This window comes from Lontra canadensis, unplaced genomic scaffold (assembly GCF_010015895.1).
Source record: "Lontra canadensis isolate GAN:19392208 unplaced genomic scaffold, GSC_riverotter_1.0 scaffold31, whole genome shotgun sequence".
In the NCBI taxonomy this organism is placed as follows: domain Eukaryota; kingdom Metazoa; phylum Chordata; class Mammalia; order Carnivora; family Mustelidae; genus Lontra; species Lontra canadensis.
In genome coordinates, this window is record NW_022631025.1 from 11,245,555 (window position 1) to 11,272,692 (window position 27,138).

Sequence of the window (27,138 nt, forward strand, 5' to 3'; positions counted from 1 at the left end):
ATATATGGTAAAAATGAAGGGTATCCTTTCTGTCCTTAGTTTTCCAGCACTTCTCAACAAAGGCAAGCATATGACTGGTTTTGGAGATGTTCTACATTGTAAATAAACAGAAATGCATGCATCTCTCCCTTTTCACACGAATGGTAGCAAGCTTTATACATTATAACATTTCACTTTTTTTATTTGACTATCCTGGAGACCATTCCACTCAGCCTTGAAGACTGCTTGCTTCATTGTTCGTTGACTCCAGATGCTTCATTATATGCATGTACTATGATTTCTGTAACCAATCTTCTACCAATGAGCATTGGGTGTCTCCCATCCATCTTTGGTCATGACAAACAGCACTGCAGGGAGTGCACATGGAAGGCCCATGGCTGAGTTTATAGGTAGAACACTCCTATTTCCTGCTTTTGTTTATTCTGATCCTGTATGGTAACTGAAATAATTTTTAACTTTATGGTATGTATTTTACTGCTCAAATAATTTGCAAGCTCTAATTTTTGTTTTTGTAAGTAGCCTCCACACCCAGCATAGAGCCCAACAAAGGGCTTGACCTCATGACCCTGAGATTAACACCTGAGCTGAGATCAAGAGTCAGATGCTTAATCAACTGAGCCACCCAACAGCCCTTGCAAATTCTAGTCTCTATACCTGCTTTTTATTTTTTTATTTTTTTATACCTGCTTTTAATGTTCCAGAAATTACTCAAAATTTCTTGCCTCCCAGCATGGTATCCTTTTTCATCTTCTTCTGTGCTAAGCACTGATGAAGATTTAAAACAAATATATGTTTTTTGTTATTTTTGCCTTGTTTTGGTCATTTTAGGGGCAGGCTATGCTCATTCTATTAAATCTCATCAATGTACCTTTAACAGAAAAAACGTTTTTAATTACAAAGAAGTAGAAGTTATTTAGTTATTTTATTGATTGATTTAGTAAATAAAGCTTGATTTTCCTTTTTGATAAAATTGGTATTTTCAACATGTACTCTAAAAGCAACTCTTGGATTTGTTTGACATGGTTGGTTATTTTGTCAAAATGCTATGAAATATAGAGAGATTAAAGTGTTCTTTAAGATTTGAAAGAACAAACCTCATTTTGTTTAAAAAACCTACAACGGTCCCCCAAATTCAGTTTGACATTTTCTATCTTCAGCTCACTTGCGGACAAATTGCCTTAGCCCAGACGCAATTCTGATTCTCAGATTGAAGGGAGGCTAAGTCTTTCCAAATGACAAGATGCCTGTATTTTCCACCCCTCGAACTGGTCTGCCAAGCATCTCTTCTGCTTATGTTCTGGCTCTCATTTTGCACCCCGTTCAAAGTCGGGAGGGAGTCAGGGCGTCATATCTGTCACCTGCACCCCCCTGCAAACAAGGGAGTCAGGAAACACAGATTCATGGAGCATCTCTGTGCTATGGACCGTGGAGGTGCTGGGACAGAGCAGTGAGCAGAGCTGACAAAAAATTCCTGCCTTCCTGGAGCTCACCTCCTTCTAGTGCATTCTATATAAGAGAGATGGAGGGAAGTGAGTAAGCATATGGTATGTCCAGGTTCCTTACAGCCTCCTCCTCATTCTCCGTCTCACTGTCATGGCCATTATTCAGCCTGTAGACTCTTAACTTCCCAGGAATTTCTTTACTGGTCCTCCCCATGCTGGTCCTTCCATTCCTACTCCCCATGCTGCTGCCCAAGTGATCTTCCTGATTATATCACCCTCCTTACTAAAATATTTTAGTGGCTTGCATTGCTAAAAATGCGTTTTTAAAAAAATATTATTTATTTATTTGCGAGAGGGAGAGAGGGCAAGCACAAGGGAGGGTAGGGGCAGATGGAGAGGAAGAGGGAGCAGCTGACTCCCCACGGAGCAGGGAGCCTGAGGACAAGGGACTCAATCCCAGGACCTTGAGATCATACCTGAGCCGAGGTCAGACGCTTCACTGACTGAGCCACTCAGGTGTTCCCATTGCTAAACATCCTTCGCAGGGAATTCAAGGACTGCCAGTATCGCATTCCCATCTAGGTCTTTAGTTTTATCTCTTGCTGATACATGGTCGCTGCTACTCCCTTGCTGCTACTCCCACCACCGCCCAGCCCCACACGCCTGATGCCCCAGCTGTACTGAGCAACTTGGTCCTTTCCGGGCCCCCAACGTTGTTTCTATCCTCTTAGACTTTGTTTATTCAGTTCCCTTCTTTTTGGAGCGTCCTTCCCTCTGCTTGCAGAACCCACCACAAGACGTTCAGCTGACATGTGCCACAAAGGAAGCCCTCTGGTATAACAGGGATGGAACCCTCACTCCCCCTTGTGCCTCCCGCAGACTCTGGGAGGCTACTTGGCACTCTGCTCTAGCCCTCCCTTCTCCTTGTTTGCACACGTCGTCTTGTATAAAAGAGAGGTCTGTTTGCAGACGGGATTGCCAGTCGTCCTTGCTGACTGGATAAACTGTTACCAAATCGCTGTGTTAAGGAAACTGGTAAATGAAAAAGTAGCACGGTCCACAAGGGATGGTAACACAGCTAAAGTGCATGGCCACGTTAGGCTAGACACCAAGCTGGTATTTCAAATGCAAACCATCAATTTCAATTAAGACTCTCCTGGATGCTGTATTAGTGCTAAGCACTTAGTCAAACATTATGTGACAGAAACTGGGCTGCCTGGGTTCTTAGAAATTGTTCGAGGCTTATGATGAATGTGACAGTTTTGAGATCCAGCAGCAACTGATTAACCCAGAAATATGTTTCACCAAAATGTCTGAAACTTCAGTGCCATGTAGATTAAACCATGGTATGGAAAAAGACTCAGAGCAGGAATATATTATAGAAAAATGACAAAATCCCAGAAGTCTAAAAATGACGTGGGAGAAGTAATTTTATATTTGAAGATGGTTTGGTTCATCTTCTGGGCAACAAGCAAGTGTATTCACCACTTAAATAATAAAACGGAGTACATGCGGGTGAACTAATCATGGACTTTCCACTTCTAAAACCCAGCAGGTCCTGGAGTGGAACAAAGATGAAGCTACAGAAAAACATACTGGAAAAATTAAACTGACTCCTGTTCAAGGTGTCTATTAACTAGCTTAATTTGTGATTTTTATTTATGTAACAGCAGGCAAGGAATCTGTAAAAATTGACATGGAGATTGAAGCAAGCTTTTGAAAATGAAAATAGCCATGATATTAAGCTGAAAAATATTGGTAAGTAGCAAGGCCACTTTGGCTCCATCTATCACAAACAGAAAGGAACATTCCACAGTCATTTCATGCTGTGTTAGCTATGTAAGAGACGATACCTGGGTTTGACAAGTGGTTTGGAACATGTCAGAGAATTTTAGAGAAACACCAAAACTATACAATAGGTAATTAGCACAAGTCTTATGATTTTGTAGACATTCAGGAAAGTCCACCTATAATAATGTTAACCAACAACTTTGAGGACATTAACATGCTACATCTGAAACTTTCTTCAAAGAACCATCTCTGAAATGTCTCCTATTTACTCATTTAATTTCTTAATAAAATCTGGAGATGTGTCTCCTGAGGACTGGAGCAGGGAGAGAGGGACACCATTAGACCCAGAAGCCATTCAATCCTCACAATGGAGTAACTTAAAAACCACCAGCAAAGGGGCACCTGGATGGCTCAGTCAGACGCGTGTCTGACTCCTGATTTTGGTTCAGGTCATGACCTCAGGGCTGTGAGATCGAGCCCTCAGAGGGCTTTGCACTCAGCCAGAAGTCTGCTTGAAATTCTCTCTCTGCCACTCCCCCTTTGCTAAAGAAAATCACCACCGAAGCAGAATATTTCCCTGATGAAATATTAATATTCAAGAGACAACTGAGGGTTTAATAGGAAATGTAAAAATCAATGTTCATCAAGACACAGAATGACACAAGGCCCCAGGAATTATGGTGGATAACAAAAGGACTTTGAGGAGATATTGGCTTCAGTTTTCACTCTGGTACGACTAAAGGTCACTTGGCCCAAGGAAGACAGCAATGCAACTGGATGAAAAGTTCCTATGCCATCTAAAATACACTCCTATTTTATTTCCACCATCTGTAGAAAAGAACTCCTTTTGATTGACAAAATCCTTTTTTTTTTCCTTTCTTTTTTAAAGATTTATTTCTTTACTTGAGAAAGAGCAAGAGCAGGGGGAGGGAGAGAGGGAGAGAATCTTTAAGCAGAATTTGTGTTGACTGCAGAGTTGACATGGGGTTCAATCTCACAACCAAGAATCAAACGCTTAACTGGCTGAGCCACCTAGGCTCTCCTGGTTGACAAAATTCTTAAAGGTAACGTTGTGCCAAAGGTGCTAGCTTGGAAAGGGACAGGCTGATTTATATAGAGGAGGGGAGGAAATCATAGGAAATTCAAACACAACTGGAAATGAGCAAACCAAAGATCAGTGGAAGGGGACAGTCAAAATTTTTGTGAGAAAATTAATACCAAGTAAATGTACTCATTTGTTATGGAGTTCTATATAAATTATGTATTGACTCTCCGTGTAATATTTTTGAACAGGATTCAGTCTCGTTTTGAAGTGGCTGAATAAAAAGTAATGCTATGGAGATAGAAATTGGATGAAATTACTGTAAATCTACTTTGCCCTACCTTCCAAAGACTCAGATGTATGAATTTACACATCGGATAAAATATGCGATTAGCTGACTTCTAAAAGGATATTTTATTACACATTGGATTTGCCAGTTAATTTTAAAAGTGTGTTCTCTCTACTTTTGGGACACAATTCTGTTTAGGTTGCTTTTAGTAGATTAGAGCACACCCATATTCCCGTGACGCCACGTTCTCTCAAGGGATCTTCACGCATGCACAATGGGGCAATTACCCGAGTGCCAGAGAAAGGAGGAGGTTTTGCTTGTTTGACTCTAATCCTTGACTCCCCTTTCTCTTTTTCCCACTGTAATTAAGAAGACTAGTGTTTGTTTCTCTCTTTAAGAAATAAAATTCAGAGGTCAGAAGCCCACTGGTGCCAATATGAGAAATAATTTTTTTCTTATTATAAAAGCATTGCATGACCGTGCATGATGGTCATGAAAAACTGAAGGAAGTTTAGAAAAAGTCAAATGAGAAATAGTTTCCCAAATCCCAAGTCCTACCCAAAGATAACTACTAATGATACCTTTGTTTATTTCCTTCAGGTCTCTTTCTTCTTTTCTTTTTCTTCTTTTCTTTCCCCCCATTGCCACGGTGTATATATGTGTCTGTGTTGGGGGGGCTAGGCATATTTGTGAACTGCTAGTTTGTATTCTCATACTCTTTTCCATTAGCATTCTAACTAAGTGCTTTCCTGTATTATTGGGAACTCTTTTAAAAGCATGATGTTCAATATCTATAAAGTATTCTGTCCAATAGATGAGAATAGCTCACTTAACCAATACCTGCTTTGTTGGACATTTATATTGTGTCTAAATGCCTGATACAGATAACAATGGGATGAATATCATTTAAAACCTGATCTGTATGTGGTATTCTGTCCTTAGGATAGATCCCCAAAAGGTTGGAACTCTTGTCACCAACTGTCTTGCAGCTAGAAATGAGTATTTCAGTACCTCATAAGCGAGCTGAAGTAAAACAGAAACAAAAACAAAAACAAAAAACCCAAACCCAAAACAAAATAACAAAAAAACCCCCACTCATGTTGTTCTCGAACCAGATTTACTGTAATGGCCTCCAACCCAGCCAGTGACGTGCTGGAGAGAGGGAGGCAACTCTCGCCAAGCTGGTTGTACAAAATGGCGGTGGGAAATCAGCACACGCCCTGTTGAGAGTGCAGCCTTCTGATTTGGGGACACAGGAGCTTTGAGCAGGATCAGCTCTTGTCCCCTGCTTACTTGCACCACTACCAACCACCAGGAGGAGTTTAGGCTCTTCTTTTTTTGGAAAAGGGGTCTTGAAAAACAGACTGACCTCATGATTTTCTCCTACTTTCATTTTCCTGATGTTTCCTTTAGCCCTTAGCTGCTGCCTTGGTCCCAGGGCAGCACTGGCTTACATAAAGGCTCAAATGAAATCATTTGGTAAACATGAGCTTTGGAGACTTCATCTTCCTCTTCTTTTTTTTGTTTTTTGCTTTTCAGCACATGTCACAGTAAGGAAACCATTAAATATGTGTCAGGAACTCAACCAAGGCTCCCCAGATCTTGACTGACATATCCTTCATAATCTGAGGAACGCTTTGCGACCGTAAGGTGACACAGAGGGAGGACAGAAAAAGCAGCCCAGCTGAGTTTGTGATGAGAGCAAAAAATGGGAACAGGCTAAACTCCTCATCTATTAATTATTTGGAGAAACTTCAGCAGGGCCCTTTAGGGGGTTGGACCTATATGACAACCTGTCACCTACCGTCTCCTGCTTTCAGTTCTTCTCCTGACAACTGACATTACCTCTTTCATCTGTTATATAACCATGTGGTGTACCTCACTGGGTACCAACATGACAGATCCTACAGGTCCAGTAATAACATTTCTAGAAGCTTCTTTCTATATCTCATGGCCTTGGCTAGCAGAATCAAGAATATTTGTCATCTACCATCTCGTCAGCCAGACAGATGGGTGAAAATTCAATTCAACCCGAAGGATTACTTTCTATCTCAGGAAGGGCATTATTGGATTCGTGTGTGTTTTCTTATATATTTTTAAAAAATAATTAGAAATCTCTCTGAGGAGAATATGTAGGGCCACAGATGGTTCTCAAAGGCCAACACCATATGGGCTCCTTATTGGGGCTGTAATAATTTTTAGGGGTTATTTTGGTGGCTTTATTTTTTTTTATTTATCATTACAAGGTAGCATTCTATCTTTTATCTGACTTCCCTGTTATATTTATCAAGACACTACATCTTTCTGTGATCTCCCACGGGAGAGACTGCCAAGAAAGCCACATAAAGTGTTACAGATGGTGGGGTTCTCTTGTGTCTCTTCTTCAGCCGGTCTAGTTCCCCCAGCAATGAACTTGTTGTCAGCTTCCTGACAACAAGGGACGCCCTTGGGGCAGCCCTCTGGGCACCTGCCTGCGTGAATGCTTTCGGATTCCTGGACTTTCTTTGTATGGCTGATAGGATGCGGCTAGTTTCATATGGCGGATGCCACATGTCAAAAGGATCTTGGCCTAATCATCTCACTTCTCTGAATCTTGATTTTACCATCTACAAAATAATAATAATAATAATAATAACAACAACAACAACTCCAACTAGATGATCATTAGGGCTCTTTTTAGCTTTAGAAAGATCACACAATTTCTTTCTTTGTGCTCAAAATGGCAGAAAATCTGCATTGGGGGCATCTAATAGGTTTGGCTTCCTATCTGATACATTAAGTCCCTCGAGAACATCCCTAAGAAGGGATCTTGATTTTTGTGCCTGGTACCATATGGTAACTTTGTTTCCTTTTGCTGTCTCACTCTCATCTGTTCATTAGCTTTGGGCAAATTACCATTTTTTATCAAGATGTAATTGACATATAATGGTGTATACATTTCCGGTCTGTAGTGTGTTGACTTGATACACTTATATGTGGCGGTATGATTACCACTGCAGCATTAGCTCATGATAGGATCCAGGAACCCCACTTCTTGGTATCCATCCAAAGGAAATGAAAACGGGATGTCAGAAAGAGATCTGCACTCCTGTGTTCCCTGCAGCGTCATTCACAATAGCCAAGATACAGAAGCCATCTAAGTGGCTGTCAACAGATGAATGGATGATAACACACGGGAGGGAATATTATTCAGCCTTGAGAAAGAAGGAAATCCTGCCCTCTGTGACAACATGGGTGGGCCTTGAGGGTATTATGCTAAATAAGATAAGTCAGACTGAGAAAGACAAATACTGCATGATATCATTTACATTTAGAATCTAAAAAAGCCAAACTCACAGAAACAAATGACCATTTTTAAAACATTCTCCGTCCATGTTGCAGAACCAGATCACCTCCCTGCCATGAATGCCATACTCGTGATCCTTACACGCGCAGCTCTTACGCCTCTGGGATTAGTGATAACCCTTCCTCTGGTCAGGAAAAGCTGTTCCTCCAGGAGTAACACTTACACCCCTCACGGTGAACTCTGGGACTTTCCCGGTCTGGCCCCTGAGAATGTTCCACAGCCCCCCACAGCCCTCCCAACACCAACACAGTTATGCTCTGGCTCCCAGAGCACAGACTGTGTACAGAACCCAAGCTTTAGAGTCCTTCGGACCCAGAAGTGACTCAGGCCAGCAGAGGGATATGCGACCTTAGGTCACTGCTGAGGTGCTCGTGTAAGTCTTGGAGCTTCAGGTTCTTTCTGAGCGAAAATCAGGGATGTGCCTTGTCTCGGGGTTAGTGCAAAGCTTTCTGGGGGATCATCTTTTAAAACCACAGAGTGCAGATTCTAGTGTCTCACATGGGCTTAATAATTGTTAATTCTCTTCCCATTTGCTAAGCTGGGCATGTTCCCTGGGCCTGCTCCCTCTCCCATGGCAGTGGCTTTGTCCTGTCTGCTCTCTCTGATGCTGTGTCTGGTCCCTTCAGCTCTGCCTGCCTATCTGCCCCTTGTCCTCTCAGGCACTGTTCAATTGTCATCTCTTGTGAGCCTGTCTGGACTCAAAAGCAGCCTTCCCTGGGGTGAGGCGTCTGTCCTCTGTCGCACTGATGGCATACTACAAACCATGTCCCCATCTGTGATGGCAATACTACTAAGGGTGTTTATTGTGTTATTTACAACATGCTGAACACTGCGCAAAGCGGTCCACAGATAGGCTTCGGACGACCCCACAAAAACCTATCATCTAGTGTCTATAATGATTCCCATTTCCCAGATGATGACCTGGAGGCCGGGGAGGTTAGATGCCATTTGGAAGGCCTGGCAGTCAGGAAAAGCTGGGGTACATTCAAAGACAGGTGGCCTGGTTTGAGAGGATGGTCTCCTGTTGGCTGGTCTCCCTCCTTCAACAGTCTGATTTCTTAGAAGGCAAGGACCCTTCTTCCCTCTCCACATTCCTGTTACCCAGTAGTATGCTTGGCATGTTGTGGGTGCCCCATGAGTGCGGAATGAATTCTTCATTCCAAGTTCAAATCTGGCTTTGGTTTTCAGATGGGACCGTGCATAACAAAGGCTCTCTCCCCGACCAAAGTTTAACCTGGCTTCTCTGAACCCTCTTCTCTACCAGGCTCCAACCTTTAGGCTTCCATGTTCATCTTGACATTGCCTTGTTTTAGCAAGAATGCGCCACCCTTAGTATCCAATCATTCACTGTATTTGGCCAAATTCTTTATCCTCCACCATCCCCCAGTGATATCTGAGCACCCTAGCTGCCTTTAGCAAGCATCTTGGTAGGTCTGTTTTGCAAGAATCCTCCCACCCTCTTAGTAATTTCCTGTCCATTGACCCCCCTCCTTCTACCCCTTAACTATAAATTCCCACTTTTCTTTTTTTCTGTTCAGAGTTGAGCCCAGTCTCTCTCTCCTGCTACAAAATTCCAGTGCAGAGCTCCTTGAATAAAATCTTCCTTACTGTCTTAACAAGTGTCAGAATATTTTTTTTTTCTTTAATATCTCTGAGACTGAAATGTACTAATTGGATTCCAGAAAGGCAGGTCTGGGGTCTTGGATGCTCGGCGTCTGGGTTTGGGTGTCTATGTATTTCTGCATTGTCTGTCATCCAGAGACCAGTCAGGTTTCCTCCTAATATTCATCCCCAGTCTCACCAGTAAAGACAAGCTCAGCCCTGTATTCCAAGGGCACCCTGGTCCTAAAGGATTAGGACTCATTTCATGTGTACCCTTGCAGGCTAATCAGAAGCAAAACTGATGCTGTCATTTGATCAAGAATGTCCCCCACATGGTCATAAGAACCGATATTAAATTAAATTCCTAGCCTGAGTCAGAGGGTAAAGAAAGAAAACCTTTCAGGTGGCTTTGTGGTTGGGGACAGAAACCACATGGTGCAGGGACCCATGTTGGAAGGACATCTTAGGCCAACATTGGGATGTCCTGGGGAACGTGCCTGACCCAAGATGATCCTGAATCTTATGTGTTTATTTGAATGAATGTATTTGAATGCATGTGCAATTGGACAAGAAGGTATTTTAGTATGATAACTTATGTCTTAAACCATGGTAGTTAAGAGAGAAAATCACAAAGATCATTTACTGAGAGTCAGACCTTCTCTAGACCGTCCTCTGCCTTTAAGTTTGCAAGCCTGCCCAGGGCTGCTCTCCTCTCCTGGTTCCGGTGTGCCTGCCCCACAGTCCCAGGGGCAGAGAAAATCCCTTGTTTGTTGCACACAATGCCCAGGCTAGGGATACAGCTTCTTTCCTCTCCCTTTTTGCAGGTTTTGATTTCAGTGTGTGCTCTCTCCACAGCTTTTTTCTAGGACCGCTTGAGAAGAATAAGAAGCAAGGGCTTCCTTTGTTATATGACAAGAATGAAAATACAAAGGGAAACAAAAAGCAGCCCCAGTAGGTTTTCCCCTTAACCCAGCCTGGCAAATTAAAAATAAAGCTGGTGGGAGACTGGAAGCCCTCCCCTGCATTTTCTGGCCTGACAATGGCAGGACATGACATTTGTTCAATGGTAAAAGGGAGCATGAGTCCAGGGCGCATCTATTGTCATATATACCAGCCTACAGTGAACCTCATTTTGAAGAGTTTTCTATTCTTTCAAAGTCTGATGGGAATGATTGGAGGAAAGCACGATTCCATTTATCAGCTCCATCATCTCTCTCTAAACCCAAGTAATCCCATTCTCCTCCTTGGGCTAACATGGACACACAGCCCTATCTCCTTCCATTGAACGGTTGAGTTCATTCTCCTCATTGCTCATTGCACAAGCCATAACTGCAAACTATCCCTGGGTCAAAACTCTTAGCATAATAAATTGAGGGCAAGGGAGGGTCTGGCCACTGCCTGCTCCCCCCAAAATTGCAGGCCTGAATGTCAGAACTATTAACTTCTTAGAGCATGACTGCTTAGAAGGGATAACTTTTGTCCCAAATCGAGCAATTCTTTCCTCCCTGTCTCTCTTACAGTTGGCTTATGATTTCATGTCATATGTTCCAGATCATGGGTACATATGTCCAATGGGAAAGCATTTGGGGAGAAAGAGAGATCCAAAGATGCTCAGAATGAGGACGCTGTGAGGAAGGCCACGAGAAAATTCCAACTAGGTTCAGAACGTAAGGACTAAGGGGACAAAGGTCATTTCTAGCTGGTATGACCCAAGAAGATTTCATGGAGGAGGCCAGGATTTGGACTGAAACTTGTGGGCTAGTTTGAATTTCAGTCGGGAAGTGTGGTGCTGGGAGGATCAGGAAGAAGAAAATGGTAAGAGAACATAAGAGCAAAGTAAACATAAAAATGTTATATACAAATATTCAGTTTGGCTGGAGCCCTGGATGGAGGGAAGGTGACTCACGAAGCAAGCCTAGAAGGGAAGGCCGAGGCCAAGCTTAAGGAATTTGGACAGAGTTCGGTTCACAGAAGGCCTGGTGCCATGCACCTTACACCTGTCACCTTGTTAATCGTCAACCCTATGAGGCTCAGAGATTAAACTGTTACCCAGAGTGCTTAGCTGGAACATGACAGTCAAGATTGGGTCTCAGGTCCGTGCAGCTCTAAAGGCTGTGCCCCGCGCCTCTTGAAGCTGTTTTGCTGCCGTCAAACGCTCTCAGGCACAAATCAATCTCAGGGTGGGGACTGGAGTTGGGGACCCGCTTCAGAACTGTGGCAGCAGGCGTGAAATGGGTAACAAGGGCCTCGGTTAGTGGGTGGCTGTATGATGGGGGAGACATGCACGAGGGGGATCAAGGAGAATCACGAGGTGGGTGACCTTCAGGGGTCAAGAGTCAGGGTGGAAACCAAGGTGACTTGGATTTTCAGCCTTGGTGATGACAGCGTGGGGCTGCTCTTAGGAGAGACAGAAGCCAGGATGATTTGGGGGAAGGTGAGGAGTTTATCCATCATTTCTATCCTTTTTGACTCAAAAGTTGAGTGGAGGCCCAGGGCAGATCCTGCCAGGCAGGGGGTGGCAGTTCGGATGGTGCTCTGTCCTGCAGTGAAACCAAAACTGTTCGAGTTTCTGCTGCCCACATGCACTCCACACCTTTGCGCTGGTGAGCAAAAATAATGAGCCCTTTGTTAGAGCGTCGCTCCCTGGAGCTAGAGCTCAGCCCTGGGGAGGCTCTGGAGAGAGCTTCTCAATCCGGCAAACCTTAGAGGCTGCCAATAGCTTTGAAGGTATAACTGCCCCAGAGCAATGCATGTAAACGTGTGTGTAAATGTGGAGAACCCAAGATTAAGAAAGCAGAATCTCTCATCTTCCTCATCTCATCTCTTTTGCTCTGCAAAACTGGAGGGAGGTTATACACAGACCCACTGGTCTATCACAGCAATAGGAAGATAAGTGTGCATGCGTGCGCACACACATACACACAGTGGTTTCATGAGTCACGTGATGGGGCCATATTAAATAGGCCAACCATTGTCCCAGAAGGCAACTCGGTACCAATCTGAGCGTGTTTCTCTTGGAAGGCAGAATGCACATTTTAACCAGCATTGCCTTTCCCACAAAGAACGCTCAGAATAATGTTTGACTTTGTAATCACCGCGTCAATCAAATGCCCGCGTTTTCTCACATCCCCCTGTCACCCCCAGCTACAGAATGACGTCTACCCTATCAGAGACATAAAGAATGAAGGGTTCCTCTGAAGAGAACTTTCTAGTTAAGGATGGATTATCCCTTCATGCCAAGTAAAAACACGTTACTTCTCTTGGGTAGAAACTTTTCTACACTGGAACGGACACATTTGTCTTCTCAGACAACATCAAATACAATGAAAATTCTTTTTTTCCCCTTCTGGCATGATTTAGTGGTGTTCTCGTGGACAAGAAAGGTAGGTCTGTTTGGCTTTATGTCAATGGCCCAGGCTTCTCACATTTAGAGATCCTGAATCTGCTATTTATAGATCCTGGACAATCGGTCTGACGAACTCCTCTGACAGTGCTCATTCATTACGCCACCCTGCCCTCTGGCTGCAAAGAGCAGGACAGCCAGGCCGACATGGAGCAGGAGTGTGCTGGTTTCTGTGGCACTTTGTGCCTATGACCACGTGGGATTTCGTGCACAGACTGCCTGATATCGGTGCTGACATTCAGATAAGTCTTTTTTTTTTTTTTCTTTTCTTATTTCCTGGTTCAGAACAGTTGACGTTTCTGTATGAGATCTTTCGATAAATTAGATATCGTCATTTTTTTTTTTAGCAGGCAAATTTTCCAATTAATTTTATTTCAGTTCCTCCTGCTACTATCTGCTTAGGGAGGAAGGATCTTGAACATTTCTAGATTCTCAAGGGGAGCAGCTGCTGAGGGAAGTCAGCACCTCTGTCTAAGGTGGGAATGGAAGTGAGCCCTTCATGGTGAGAAAGCAGCTCTGCGGGGCAGGCGTGCCTCTGCGGCTCTCGTGGAACCTCCCCCATGACCCTCAGTGTCATCACTCCTGTGTTCCTGTAGGGATACCTGAGGCTTGAAGAAGTCCAGGAACTAACTCAAAGTCACAGAGCCGGCATTCCCAGGCCGTGCTCTCAGATACGACCTGGTTAGAGACCTCCCCACTCATTCTGCCTGATGGCTCCTTAGAATTTCCAGGATTCTGTGGAAGGACAGAAGAAGGAATGGCAGCCACACAGAGGACAGAGGTAGTGTTTCATCGATGATGCCCATGGCCACTGCTTCCATGCAAAGAAAGACCTGCCGGAAGAAGGGGTGGGACAGCACCGCCTTGCAGGTGGGACCAGAAGCCTGATGGCTCTCAGACCCCCCTGACCAGCTGCCCTGTCACAGGAGCCGCATTTCCCCTTGTTGGGTGCAGTGCGGTCATCTACTCAGTGCGCTGAAAGGAAAAGAAAAGCCCAGCAGAAAGAAAGAATCATGGTGGCTGGCCTGTCTTCCCTGCATTCTCTAAAGGTCAGAATTCATCTCTTATTTCCTGGAAAGCCACCAACCCAGCAGAGAGGGTAGGAAGAACCTGATTACAAAGAAGGAGACACGGTTACCCGCCAGCCTTGAACTTCCTTTCTACTGCTTTGGCAAGAGCACCTGCTGATTGGTCAGAATCTATCTGTCACTGATCAGCAGCTCCTTTGGACTTTGCTTTTTTTTGAATACAGAATTCCCTAGAGGCCCAGCAGGAGAACTAACATGGAATAAAGCAAGCTGCCGAAGAGAGTCAAGCTCCCAAAAATAGGCACGGGAGGATGGCATGAAAAGGTGTATATTTTTAGCTAGCAATTATAAAGCTACTGCATTTAATTGAGGTGGCAGTGGTACGAAGTAGAATGTAATTATTTTCTGTCCGGTACTTGTCTTTGAGTCTGCCACTCTGCTGTTCACTTCTGGACCGGAGTGAGAGATCCTTCTCTGCTTTTTAACCTCTTCCTTAGCAGCCCATTGCAGCAAAACATCACATAGCTTGAAAGCATGTATGCATAGAGGCATGGGAACATGCAAGGAACAGTGACACGCTGAGTCCCTCTCAAACCCTGCATTTCTTTTGCTTATTTTCAGCCTCCTCCTCTCTTTCCCTCTTCATTCCTCCTCTCCCTTCTCTTTCCTTCCTCCCAAAAATGCTAAGACACTGTGCAATATATACAATAGATACATACATAAATTTAAAGTCTCCCAGTTTATATGTGCATACACATATTAATCATATTTAATATACTGTATTCCATATAAATATATTAATAATATAATTAATAACTAATGATCAATAATGAATATGTACATATATACACACATATTTTCTAGGAGCATTTAGTTAAGATATTAACTAGGAACCTTTAAAGCACCAGCACACAGTCGCGTTCACAGTGACCTACGTGGAGGCTAGTTGATGTTAGATATACACACACAGAAATTATATATAATATATTCACACATATTGATGCATGCCTAGGAATATATCTCTATTATCGGCATCTGTTTATGTTTCTGTACGGTGCCTGCCTTTAGGATCACTTGCTCTTTCTCCCTCATGTTTTGGATAATTGAGTTCATACAACTTCATTGACACTTGACTAAACTTTGGTGACACCACGATTCCACAGAAATATTTGTTTCAATGGAGTAGGAACTATATTGATTAGGTAAAGCTCAGTTCCAAGTTTAGAACCTTAAAAACTGCAATGTTATTAGTTAAAAGAATATAGTTTTCATAAGATAGGAAGAATGTAGCTGAGGTTTTTTTTTTTTTTTTTTTTTTTTTTTCTGGCCATACTGGTACAAAACAAGAAATAATAGAATATATTAAGAGTTGAGTGAAGCTAAATTTAGCCAGGGGGAAAATCATAAAATTAGGTACCATTGAGTGGGTCCCTGAAATTCTGACCACAAAGAAAAGTAGTGGATTTATGTTAGGTAAAATGGACAATTCTCATTCCTTGGAAGGAAACCAGGTTTTATTTTTATTTACCATTTAGAAAAGAAAAACCTAGTTTTTAATAGGTAGTAGATTCTGAGAGCGTGACACTGTTATGTCTCTTCATAATTATACTGTGAGTCTGAAAGGGCAGGTAAGGCCAAGTTCATGGATACCAAAACTTCATGAGCCTAAGGCCTAACAGAAGTGAGGCAGGCCATCCCTAAAATAAATTAGGCCATGGGAAGATTTTTTTTTTCCCAAAAGAAGAAATATCATGTCAGTGACAAACCCTTTACTTACTCAAGATAGTATATTATCAAGTATTACTCAATAACTTTTTTTTTTTTTTTTTTTAAAAAGGCCACCTAGGCTCTGTCAGTTAAGTGCCCAACTCTTGATATCAACTCAGGACTTGGTCTTGGGTCATGAGTTCAAGCCCTGTGTTGGCTCTGCATTGGGTATGTAGCCTACATTAAAAAAAAAAAAAAAAAAGCCACCTAAAGTATGACCATCATGCCACTAGGAACAAAAAAGGAAGACAGCCTACAGTCACCAGCCCTGATACCGAGAAGAAAGGAGGGGTTTCGTGAACATTTCCTGGGTTGCTGGGTTTTTTTAGTCCATCTGTCAGGCTAGTTCAATTCCTCTAAGAATTCCCAGATCTGACAGGCAGTCAACAGCTTTGCTGGGTATGACATGTTTCATTTCAAAGAATCCAGCTTGTAATTTCAAGTAGGACAGCTGTGGTTAGAGGTCCAATCAACTCAAGGTTTCGATTGCTTTCAAGCATTGCTTCATTGAACACACTCAGCAATGACAGGACCGCCCAGGCCAAAGCAGCAAAGGCTGAGGGAAAGAACTCGAAAGTCCCTTAAAGCAAAAGGGTATTGTAACAGCTTTCTGAAAAACAAGCATACTAAATATACCTTTTTCATAGTGATGGATCCTCTACTTTCTGAGATGCAAGAGGAAAGGAGATATTTCTGGAACTGGGATGGAATCCAGGGGGAAGACTTCATCTTTATCACTCACAACTTACTCATGCTGACTTGAGAAAGAACTTTGGATGCTCCTGCTTTCACTCCAGCTCAAATCTTTGTTGGGTTTTACCTACAGTTTTTTAAATGATCAGGTTTTTAACTTTTGCCAAGTATTTGCGTAGATGTCAATCCAAAGAAGTTAAAAAATGGCATTGCACTGTTTACACTGACATACAACTAATATACGCATTAGATACACACATCAAACACATACACTAACTATACACATGGAATTTCCCAGAATCGTCCCTATTTCAAATGTTCCACCCAGTTGGTAGTTCCAAAGCCATCCAGTCTATGGATGCCCTACCCAGCTGGTAGTTCCAAGGCCATCCAGTCTAGATTTTATTACTGAAACTATGGTTTCTGGACCCATATGATCCACTGTGTTGACTCTAATTGACATTCAGATTTTGATTTAGTAGATATTTTCTGAACACCTTCTCCAGATGCAGGGTTGGTGTTTCAAGTCAATATTTAGTTAAATCAGAGGACCTTTATTACATGGGATATGGCATATTATTTTTTTCTGAGTGGCCTCACCAACACGTGATGAATGGATTGCAACACTCTTGACTGAAATATTTGATGCATAGAACCTTTTAGAGAAATGGATTTTTGTAAGTTTCAATACAGAATACTTATTATTATATAACATATGTTTGTTATAACATTATATTTTATCATGTTATAGATAATATAATAAAAGATAACCATAAATATTTTAGGGCACTTAGTGGGCTCTGTGGCCTTGAGCATGTCATCTGTTTTACAGACGATGACATTAACAACATTATGAATCACTAAATTCTACCTCTGAAATGAATAATACACTATATGTTAATTAAATGGAATTTAAATAAGAAGATTGTCTACGTAGGTTGTTGTGAGAAAAATGAATTAATATGCATAACCCGGTCAGAAAAGACCATGACATATTCTTGGAGAAACTGAACTAGCTTGAGTAGATGGGCTCAAAAAACCAAGCCACCTGGAAAATTTAAGTGTTCAGTAAATGCTGTTGCTATTATTGTCATTATTTAAAGCCCTGATTTCCTCACCAGCACCCTGAACGTGGAGATTTAATCTCGATGATCCCTTCAGTTTCTTTCTCTTGCTGTGGTGTCCTTTAACTTCCTAGGGAGTGACCCATATCCTAGATGAGTGGGCCAGCATAGCAAATAGAACATAAGAATAACTAACTATTCTGTCTCTATGATTTTTTTTTTTTTAATGCCAGAATGATGAAATGATCAGTCCCAGGTAATTTCCCCTGGGGGCTTAATTACTTGGCCTAACTTTGAATGCTTTGGGAATCCAGAAGGAGAGAGACTCCATCAGCCTTCACGGAGAGCAGAACAACTTGTCAACTGGCTGTTTCTGCTCTCTGGGGGCTCATTCTGATGCGGCAATTTTATGTTATAAATTCAGGAGAATGTTTGGACAGGCTGAAGGCCAGTTGTTCCAACCGCTGCTACTGTAAATCCTTCATTCCCCAAGTAGTTGCTCTCTTTCTCAAGTGTCCTCCTACACAGAATAAATGCTAGTTGTGTGGGCTATAAACTGCTTAAAATTAGGCTTTGCCTAGTGAGTATGGCCCCTCCTAAGAAAGATTTTTTTTCCCCTTACATTTCCCAGTATTTTACCTCCACCAAACTTAAGGGCTCTATTTCTTGCTTCCAAATGCATAGAAAAAGTATTTAAAAAAAAATAATGGTGAGAGACGAAGCAGTTAAGAAGATATGGGTGGTTTTGTTTGTTCGTTTGTTTTAGAGAACTGTCCAGAAAAGAAAAAAATACTGTTCATCAGTAGTTCAATTTCAGTGGAGTTTAACGAAACGAACCGCTTCTGATGAGACGTAGATTTTTTTGGTAACTCTGCTTGCAAACAATTCAAAGGGAAAAGAAAGACAGAAAGAGAAACAGAGCATGTGAGAGGAGGCATGAAGAGGGATTCTCTTTGGTGGTTCTAGTTGGTTTCTACCACTCTCCGTGACATAGCCTTTGTTGAGCGTGAAGAGTAACACCGAACCCTGACTATTCCATAATAGGTCATTGTTAGTCCAAGGTTAATCAAGGACTGGTATGGAGGGAGCCTTGCTGATTGTATTATACTCAGCAAACAGGAAACTTACAATGGGATTGTCTCCAGGACCAACTTCAGAGTCACATTTGTGGAGAATACAAATTCAGTCAAGGTAAGACTGGCAGGAATACATCAGTGAAAGACTGCATATAACACAGATGTCAAGTCCAAACTAGGTCTTCCTACTTCTTTTCATCACATGATTTCTTCTTATCCTGTGGCTCCTCCACATGGACTGCATATGCAGGGGACAAAGGAGATTTTGACTAAGGTCAAATCCTACAAGGTCTAAAAATCCATGATACTCTCCAACTCGGTAAATCACCCAACAAAATGTTGGGACATTCAATGAATTAAAATTAATTACATAAACTTCACAAGTAAAACGGGTCTGCTAGTAAGTGCCATTTCTTCATTATCATATTTAACAATCGCCCTTTGTTCAAGGCATGGAATATTGTGCAGTTTTCAGTACGTGCTCATAAATTGCATTCATGTGCAATTTTAATGGTTAGGAAGGCTTGGTTAAGGCGATGGAGGGTTGGCCTGCTCCTAAATGTTTTAAATATTTTAAAGTGTTTCAATAGAGTCATAACATTGATAACTTATCACATTGATAATAGGAGGACCAAAAAGTTAATTTTTACAGAAAGCAGGTTTGAGAATCATGGCGGAAGGGGAGAAGTAGCTATTGGTAGCACTGACTCTGGTATCATTCTAACCAGACACCTACACTTTTCTATAAGTACAGGTAGGAGGGCTTAGGTGTGGGATCCACGTCAGTTCCTAAGTTTAAAACTCAACCTAATGTTTTTAGTGGGGGAATCCCATTGTCAAATAACGAAAGAGTCCACCTTAAAACGTATGCATATGAAATACATGAAACAATGCAAGCATTTTAATGTTAAATGAGCAATCATGTTGTATATGTATATATACATGATTATGACGGTGTTTAAGACAAATCTAATAACTAACATATAGGGGGGAAAAAAACAGAGGGAAATTTAACAAAAGTCATTGTGCTTGTGGGGCTGGGGTCAGTATTTTTCTTCCTTTTATTTTGTGGTAGTCTCTAAATTGAAAATAAACATATTTTTAATCAGTGTGTATTGCTTTTACAATGGAAAAAATGAACTGGATCAAAGCTAAGTTCATACTCAAGTTCAAGATGATTGTTCCCTGAGAGCTGTGACATTAACCTTAAGTATGGGAGAAGACTCAGACCATGTAAATGAATCATAGAACCCAAGACAGGCAAAGCTGGCTGGGACCCAGAGGTCATTCAGATTGTGTCTTCCATCTCATCAAATCATTAGAAGGTGAGATTTTTTTGGCTGGAGAGTTAGAAGCCAGTCCTTCTTATATTAGATGAGAGAAGTGGAAAGTACTCAAGATGCTTATTCAGAAATGTCTGCATTCAAACCTTGAGGCTGCTTTTTAACCCTCCCTGTCCCTTGGGCAAATTATTTAATCTCTCTCAGCTTTAAAGAGGAGAAATGACAATAATACCTAGTTGTTAAGGTGGTTTTCGATTTAAAGGAAAGAGGGGGAGAGAGAGAGAGATGGGGGGAAGGAATACGTATTAATTTCCAAGTATCTCATAAACACCCAATAAATGGCAGCTTTTAAACATTATTATTTGGGGGAGCCTGGGTGGCTCAGTGGGTTAAAGCCTCTGCCTTCGGCTCAGGTCATGATCCCAGGGTCCTGGGATTGAGCCCCTCGTCGGGCTCTCTGCTCAGCGGGGAGCCTGCTTCTGCCTCTCTCTCTGCCTGCCTCTCTGCCTACTTGTGATCTCTGTCTGTCAAATAAATAAATAAAATCTTTAAAGAAATTCAAATAATAATGTTTTTATTTTTTAATTTCTCAGGGGCCCTCAGGCCAAAAGTATTTCAAAGCCATTTCTCTCTGGTTTAGAAGAGAATGAAGATAATTACCAAAATCTCTGTCCTGAGTCTTCCAAAACTGAAGAGGGTAAATATTTAAGGTCATAGAATTTTTTTTATAGACGAGAGTTATTGTGATTCCATCCCTTGATCTCTGTCCTCCTCCAGCCTCCCCATTTTTTTAAATCACAAAATTTCCCCAAAACATCTTATTCTCACTTGTTTCTACTTCTCCCAAGTCTCACTCTTTCTTGAATGAGATTTGGATTTTTTCTACACCACCACTGAAACTGCACTCCTCAAGGTCAAGAGCAAAATCGTATCTTGCTAAATCTGGTGGCCCATCTTTAATCCCGGTGGCACTTGATATATGAGCACAAGCCTGTTCCCTCCTCCGTTCCCATGCATTTGCTATTTCTTTACTATCTCTCCCCCACGTGTAGGCTGTCTGAGGATCGGTACTGCCGTAACCCCAGCCCCGTAAATACCACTGGGCATGTAGCAGGTGTTTAAGAAATGAATGAAAAACTACACACATAGTTTGTTGAACAGAAGAGTATCGCACGTAACACGCAGATGCTAGCTTGCTCCGGGTGATGTAGAGGGGGACCCTGAATGGAATGTGAATGAATGTTCCCACTAAAGACCACCCCATGGGTGCCATGAGCATTCCGGGAATATAGTCTAGACTTCTGTTCGATGCTTATCATTTATTGGCATGTGTGATGGTTTGGCTTCAAAAAAAAAAAAAAAAGATGCATTTCCTGCCTGATTTTTCCCTGCAGTGAGCTTTCTGCATATGCCCATGCTGATCTGTGGACAATGTGTGCTGTGCTCGGCATCTGCTCTGCTTCCGGCCCCTCTGTGTGCCCATACCCCCAGGGCATCTGGGAGTCTGCTGGCATGTTGTAAGAAGGTTTGGAAAATTCTCCTCTCTGAGCCCTCTGGCCCTCTGGCTTCCTCTCCCGGGGCTGAGAAAGCTATGAAGTACTGCTCCTCTGGCCAAGGGACAACACTGACCCACACAAGCAGCTAAAACAGCTGCAGTGGGGATGGGGAATGTCGGACAACCAATGAAAGAGGAAGACAGAGATTACAGCTCCCAGATGGCAGGATGGTGGAGGTCTGGTTAGAAATCGGGTTGTCGAGAAAACATTTTGTCTTAGGCAAAGCTGGAACATTGGCATTTAAAGCCACACAGGGGCCCTACTGGTGTCAGGAGGAGACCCTCTCCTTCATGGTCCTAGCCCCATTTTGGTCCATAAAGGAAGCTGCAAGCAGGTGTGTCATCTGGGTACTGTGCCCTATTCCAGAGCATTCTGCCATGGCAGGGGCATCTCTCTAGAGGTACAAGGACTGAGGATGCAGCATTGAGGCGCTGGAAACATGGGTGTTCAGAGAGAGATTTCCAGAGCGCCATGGAAAAGGAACTTGCCATTCAAAGTGACTTCCTGTCTTCACTGTTCCCAGAAAGTGCTCTCTCTGGCAGGAATGACTTCTGTGTTTCCTGCCAGGGAACGTGCATGTTTTTGGCAATGTGAAATGGGAGCCTAGGGAGAAAGAATGAACACATACAAGGAGAGGAAGAAAGATAAATGAGAAGCATTGTTGTCCAAGTCTTTGGAAAGTTACTCATCCTCCCTGATACTCTGTCTTTTTTTTACCCCCCCACCCCCAACTGCCGGCAGAGAAAGTGTCACAGAGTGAGAAAAGGAAAAGCTTTGGAATTAGACTCATCTGTGCTTGAATCCTGGCTGTTTCAGTTATGATATTGGCTGAGGCAAGAAACCTAATTTCTCAAGCCTTAGTTTCTTCATCTGTGAAACTGGAGAAATAACACCTATCACATAGTGTTATTTTGAGTTATAAATGAAATATAGGTGCAAAGTGCCTAGCATAGGGTCTGAAATAGAGTCCTCCCTAAATAGTAGTTGGAGAAAAAAAAAAGGGCAGGGGGAGAAAATACAGCATCAGATGTGGCAGACCTGGGCTTCATTTATCAATTTATTGATATTTAAATTTATTTTTAAATCGAGCATCTGCTTTGTTTCTAGAGACATGTGGTATGCTGGACAAGAACATGCCTTCACTGAAGCTGAGTGCAGAGAGACAGAAACACATGCAAACATGAATCCATGAGAGAGGTGCACAGTGTGGCAATTGCCATCACAAAACAAACAGTGGTGTGAATGGGGGAACAGCTTTATGTAGGGTGGTCAGGGAAGGCTTCCTGGAGGAGGGGAGGTTCAAGCTGAGAATGAGAAATGACAAGAGCCAGTCCTGTGAAGACGGGAGGGAAGGAGTCACAGGCAGAAAGAAGGGTACAAGCCAACGTCTGAGACCCAAGAAACCCAAAGTGGCTAAGACGAGAGACCAGGGCCAGAGTAAGGAAAGAGACACACATGTAGGTGTTGGTGGTCATTCCCAAGGAAAACTACTCCTGAGAGTCTACTATTGCCCCCTGCCCCCCAAAAATGCTGCTTTGTGATGGGATTTCTCCCTCTGGTTACCAGCCTGTCCTCTACGGGTTTGGAAACAAGATGATGCTTCTTTTTTGAAGTGAGGTCATCTGCCACTATTCGAATCACTGGCATCTGAGTTGGTTAGTGTTGGTAGATGACAGAATGGTGAGCTTGTGTGAGCATTCTGTTGTTCTGCACGAGAACTGCTGGCTCCGTGGCAGAAGTCCTGTGGCTCTCTCCACGTGGGGAAGCCTGATGAAAGGACTCACACCTTGGGGTTGACATTCCTGCAACAGCTGCTGGAAATTACTGAAAGAAGTTGTGTTTCTCCCCTGACCCAGCGCCCGGTGGAGGTGAGCATGCTGCCAGGAAAACTCCATCTTTACTTCTTGGGTCCCAAGTCAGCCTGCCTCCCCCTGAGGCCGAGAGGGGCAAGCTCCCTCTCCTCTGGGCAGAAAGTGCGCTTCCCCCACCTGGAATGAGGCTGGCGGGAAGCAGCAAGGGACCTTGATTTTCTCAGTGGATGGATGGTAGTTATCTTTGTTTTTCTGTTTATTTTGGGGTTTTTTTTGGTAGGCTTTAATTCACTTTGTTTTTCTTGTATAAAGCATGTGGTGGCCACAGCAGGAGCCTGGGTCCTCTACACGGAGACTCCAGTGTGGGTTGTTACAAGATGGTCAGGGAATCCCTGATTGGGAAACTCGGTGAATGCAGTCTGTTTCCAGAGTCAGGGTGAGCCAGCTATAAGACTTGGGAATGACATCAAAAGTGGCCTTGGCGAAGTTGCCCAGGGTGGCAGTGCAGTCCCTGGCTAAGGGGGAGCTATTGTCTGTACTGGCCACCATCAATAGCTTCGTGGGTATGGGAGCTGAGGCAGTGCCAGTGCCCCTGGCGTCAGGAAGGAGGTGCCCCGGCACAGAGGCACAGTGGCTGGTCACCGTGCATGGGACAACGTGGGGCTTGCTGATCTTGTTCCCCAAGTAGCCTCACCACACAAGTCCATGGAAAGCTTGTCAGGAATCATGGCCCCATGGATGGCAGTGGCGACCTCTTTGGACTACTTAACACCCAGACTGCCGTGTCCATTGTCATCTCTGATGGCAACAAATGCCTTGAACTTGGTCCACTGACCAGCACATGTCTGCTTTTGCACCAGCATAGTCTTCAAAACCTCATCCTTGAGGGTTGCCCCCAGGGAAAGTCAACGATCTCAGATTCCTTGATGGGCAGGGAGGAGAAACGCATCTCCTCCAGGGACTTCATCTTCATGTCCTTGACCAGGAGGCCCAGCTTGGTGATGGGGATCCACTCCTTGTCTTTGGCCCACAGAGAAGCCACTGTGTCTTTCCATGGTCCCTGGGACCCCCCAGGCCCACCCACAACATCGGTGTCATGTGACACTTGGTGTTTTCTCAAGAAGAAGCAGGACTGTTGTCTTTGAATGGATGATAGCAGTGAGCAGGAGGTAGCAGGAGGCCCGCTCATGTCACTTACTAGCTGAGTGATCTCAAGTCAGTAAAAATAGGGAGGATATTCTTTCTTAATATTGTGAGGAAGATGAAATTACAAAGCAACTGGTAAGCTAGGGATTAATTTACTCCTCCTCTTCCAGTTCCTGCCTTTCCTTTCCTCCTCTCCACGAGTCTGTCCCTCCTCTGCTCCCTCCTTTTTGTCCTTGATCATTGAATGGCTCATCGTGGGCACGTGCAGAGCCCTTGGGTGGGTGTGAAGCCCCCACAGTCCTTCTGACCACTTGTTAGAAGTCTTGGCCAAGTGCTTGGAGAAGAATGTGATCACAGTACAGATGGTTCCCAACTTCTGATGGTTCAGTTTATGATCTTTCAGCTTTACTCTGGTGTGAAAGCGATTTGCATTCCATAGAAACTGGACTTCAGATTTTGAATTTGGATCGTTCCAGGCTAATGGTATGTGTTAGGACATCTTCTCATGATGCTGGGCAGTGGTAGCCGCAGCTCCCAGTCAGCCCTGTAGTCACGAGCGTCAACAACGGATACGCTGATGACCATTCTGTACACATATAGACATTCTGTTTTTCATGTTCAGTAGAGTATTCCAGAAATTACGTGAGATATCCAACACTTTACTATAAAATAGCCTTTGTGTTCAATGACTTTATCTAACTGTAGGCTACCATATTCTAAGCACCTGTTCTGGTAGGCTCCGCAAAGCTATGATGTTCAGTAGGTTAGCTGTACTAAATAGATTTTTGACTTAATGATATTTTCACTGTGTGATAGGTTTATCAGGACATAACCCCACTGTAAGTTGAGAAAGATGTGAATGTAAAATCAACTTGATTGTGGCCAATTTCACCTAATTATACTTTTCCTCTGTTCTGGCCCCCCACCAGGCCTGTTCTTAATATATCATGATGCTTCATTTGGTGGCATCTTTGGAAAATGAAGAGTATCATACAAGTGAAACCTTAGTTTGTTTTTTAGAAAACTTAAGTCCATCTCCTTGTGGCGAGTTATACCAGAACCTCTTTAGGCTCAAAGGCAAAGAAGGAAATAGAGTGTATAAATGTTAACGTGGCGGAACCAAGAATTTTCTTCCATGAAAGTCCCACCTGGAAAGCATTCCACATCTTACAGTCTTAGGCCACATCCCAGGCCAATGACACGAGCTTCCAGGGTTAGGATCCAGGCGTCAGTCATTTCTAAAGCTCCCTAGGTGATTCTAACACACAGCCCATGTTGAAACCACTGCTGTGTGGTTTTTTTTTTTTTTTTTACACCCTGAACCTCTATGTTTCTATGAATTAAAAAGAGGGAGGAGGAGAAGCCAGAGAAGAAGGAGGAAACTACAATGGTGTGGCCACCAGAGGCCAATGCCATGGTCCACAAGGAATGGGGGGGAGGTAAGTGTGAGTCCTGTCATTATGGAAATGAACAAGACAGACCGGCTCCAGAGGGAGACTGAGCTCTGGCCACGGCAGATCACAAACCATGATACTGGGCGGGAGAATAAAGAAAACACAAGAGAGAGAAAGGCCAGATGAGAAAGAGGAAAAAAAGCAAATCAGATTTAAAATAAAGGAGGAGATTGACAGACAGGACATTTAAATTCTCTTTGAGGGAGAAAACAGCCAAGTAAAGCAGATAAATAGCAAAGATAAATAAGAGAGATGATATGACAGTGATCATCTTTATGCAGTGTGTGTCTGTCCTTCTCCATTAGGGTAATTTTCTCTGGTCAAGGCTTGGGTTTGCTGAAAGCAGAAAATAAATTGGGAGGATGGTCTATTGGGTGACACACAATCAGCACCAGGCTAATGGCCCTGGGCTGAAACCTTGGGATTTGATGAATGTATCCATTTACTGGGAATCACACCTAATAAGAAGAAGCATAAATACTAATACAGATGGAAATGTGGGTGAATGAGTTTAAATGACAGGAGGTACATATACACCTTGATTAGCATGGACGAGAGAGCAGAAAGTATCTGGCTTTTGGACACCTGGTTTACAAATGACCCACGCTCATTAATGGCCTCTCCAGCGCTCCTTCCCATTTAATTTCTCCTCAACCCTCCTGCAAACACTGTCCAAACCACAACAAAACATACAGGTTTGAATACATTCTGCGGGATCAAAGCGATGGAAGGAAATACATCAGGAACCACCTGTGTCCTCTGGAGCTGTAATTTTCAAACTGTAGTTTTACAGTCTTTGGTCAAATGAAGTTTACTGAGAAGGGTTAGAGACCTCAGATAAATTTAAAACAGAGAAAGGGTAAGACAGTGTCTGTTACGCTTCTTCTCCTTGCATTTGGCCATGAAGGAGATGCTGGATGAAGCAGAGAGGAAATGATGTGAATATGAGAGTTGACATGAGTTATCCAAATAAGACTGGACAATCTATGTAACAGCTTAGCCCTTCCAAACCTCCCCCCTGTATTTTTCCCTTCACTTGTTATACTGTCTTAGAGTCCCCTAATCAATAACTCCTTCAGTTCTGGGACACCTGGGGGGCTCAATTGGTTAAGTGTCTGCCTTTGGCTCAGGTCATGATCCCAGGGTCCTGGGATCAAGACCTGTGTTGGGCTGCCCTCTCAGTGGGGAGTCTGTTTCTCCCTCTGCCTCTTCCCCTTCTCTTGCTTTCTCTCTCTCTCACATAAATAAATAAAATCTTAGAAAAAAATAATTCCTTCGGCTCCATATGCATCCTCCATCAGAAGCTTAAGTCAGTTACAGAGGGCAAAGGGCTCTCAGTCCCACA

At 43.1% G+C, this 27,138-nt stretch overlaps 1 protein-coding gene and 1 pseudogene across 17 annotated transcripts in view; both read right to left on the reverse strand.

Moving 5' to 3' along the window:
- Positions 1-27,138, reverse strand: part of LOC116873011 (transient receptor potential cation channel subfamily M member 3) — a 484,792-nt gene that overhangs the window by 124,486 nt on the left and 333,168 nt on the right. The gene's annotated exons all lie outside the window — the stretch shown is intronic.
- LOC116873054 lies at positions 23,280-27,003 on the reverse strand (annotated as a pseudogene).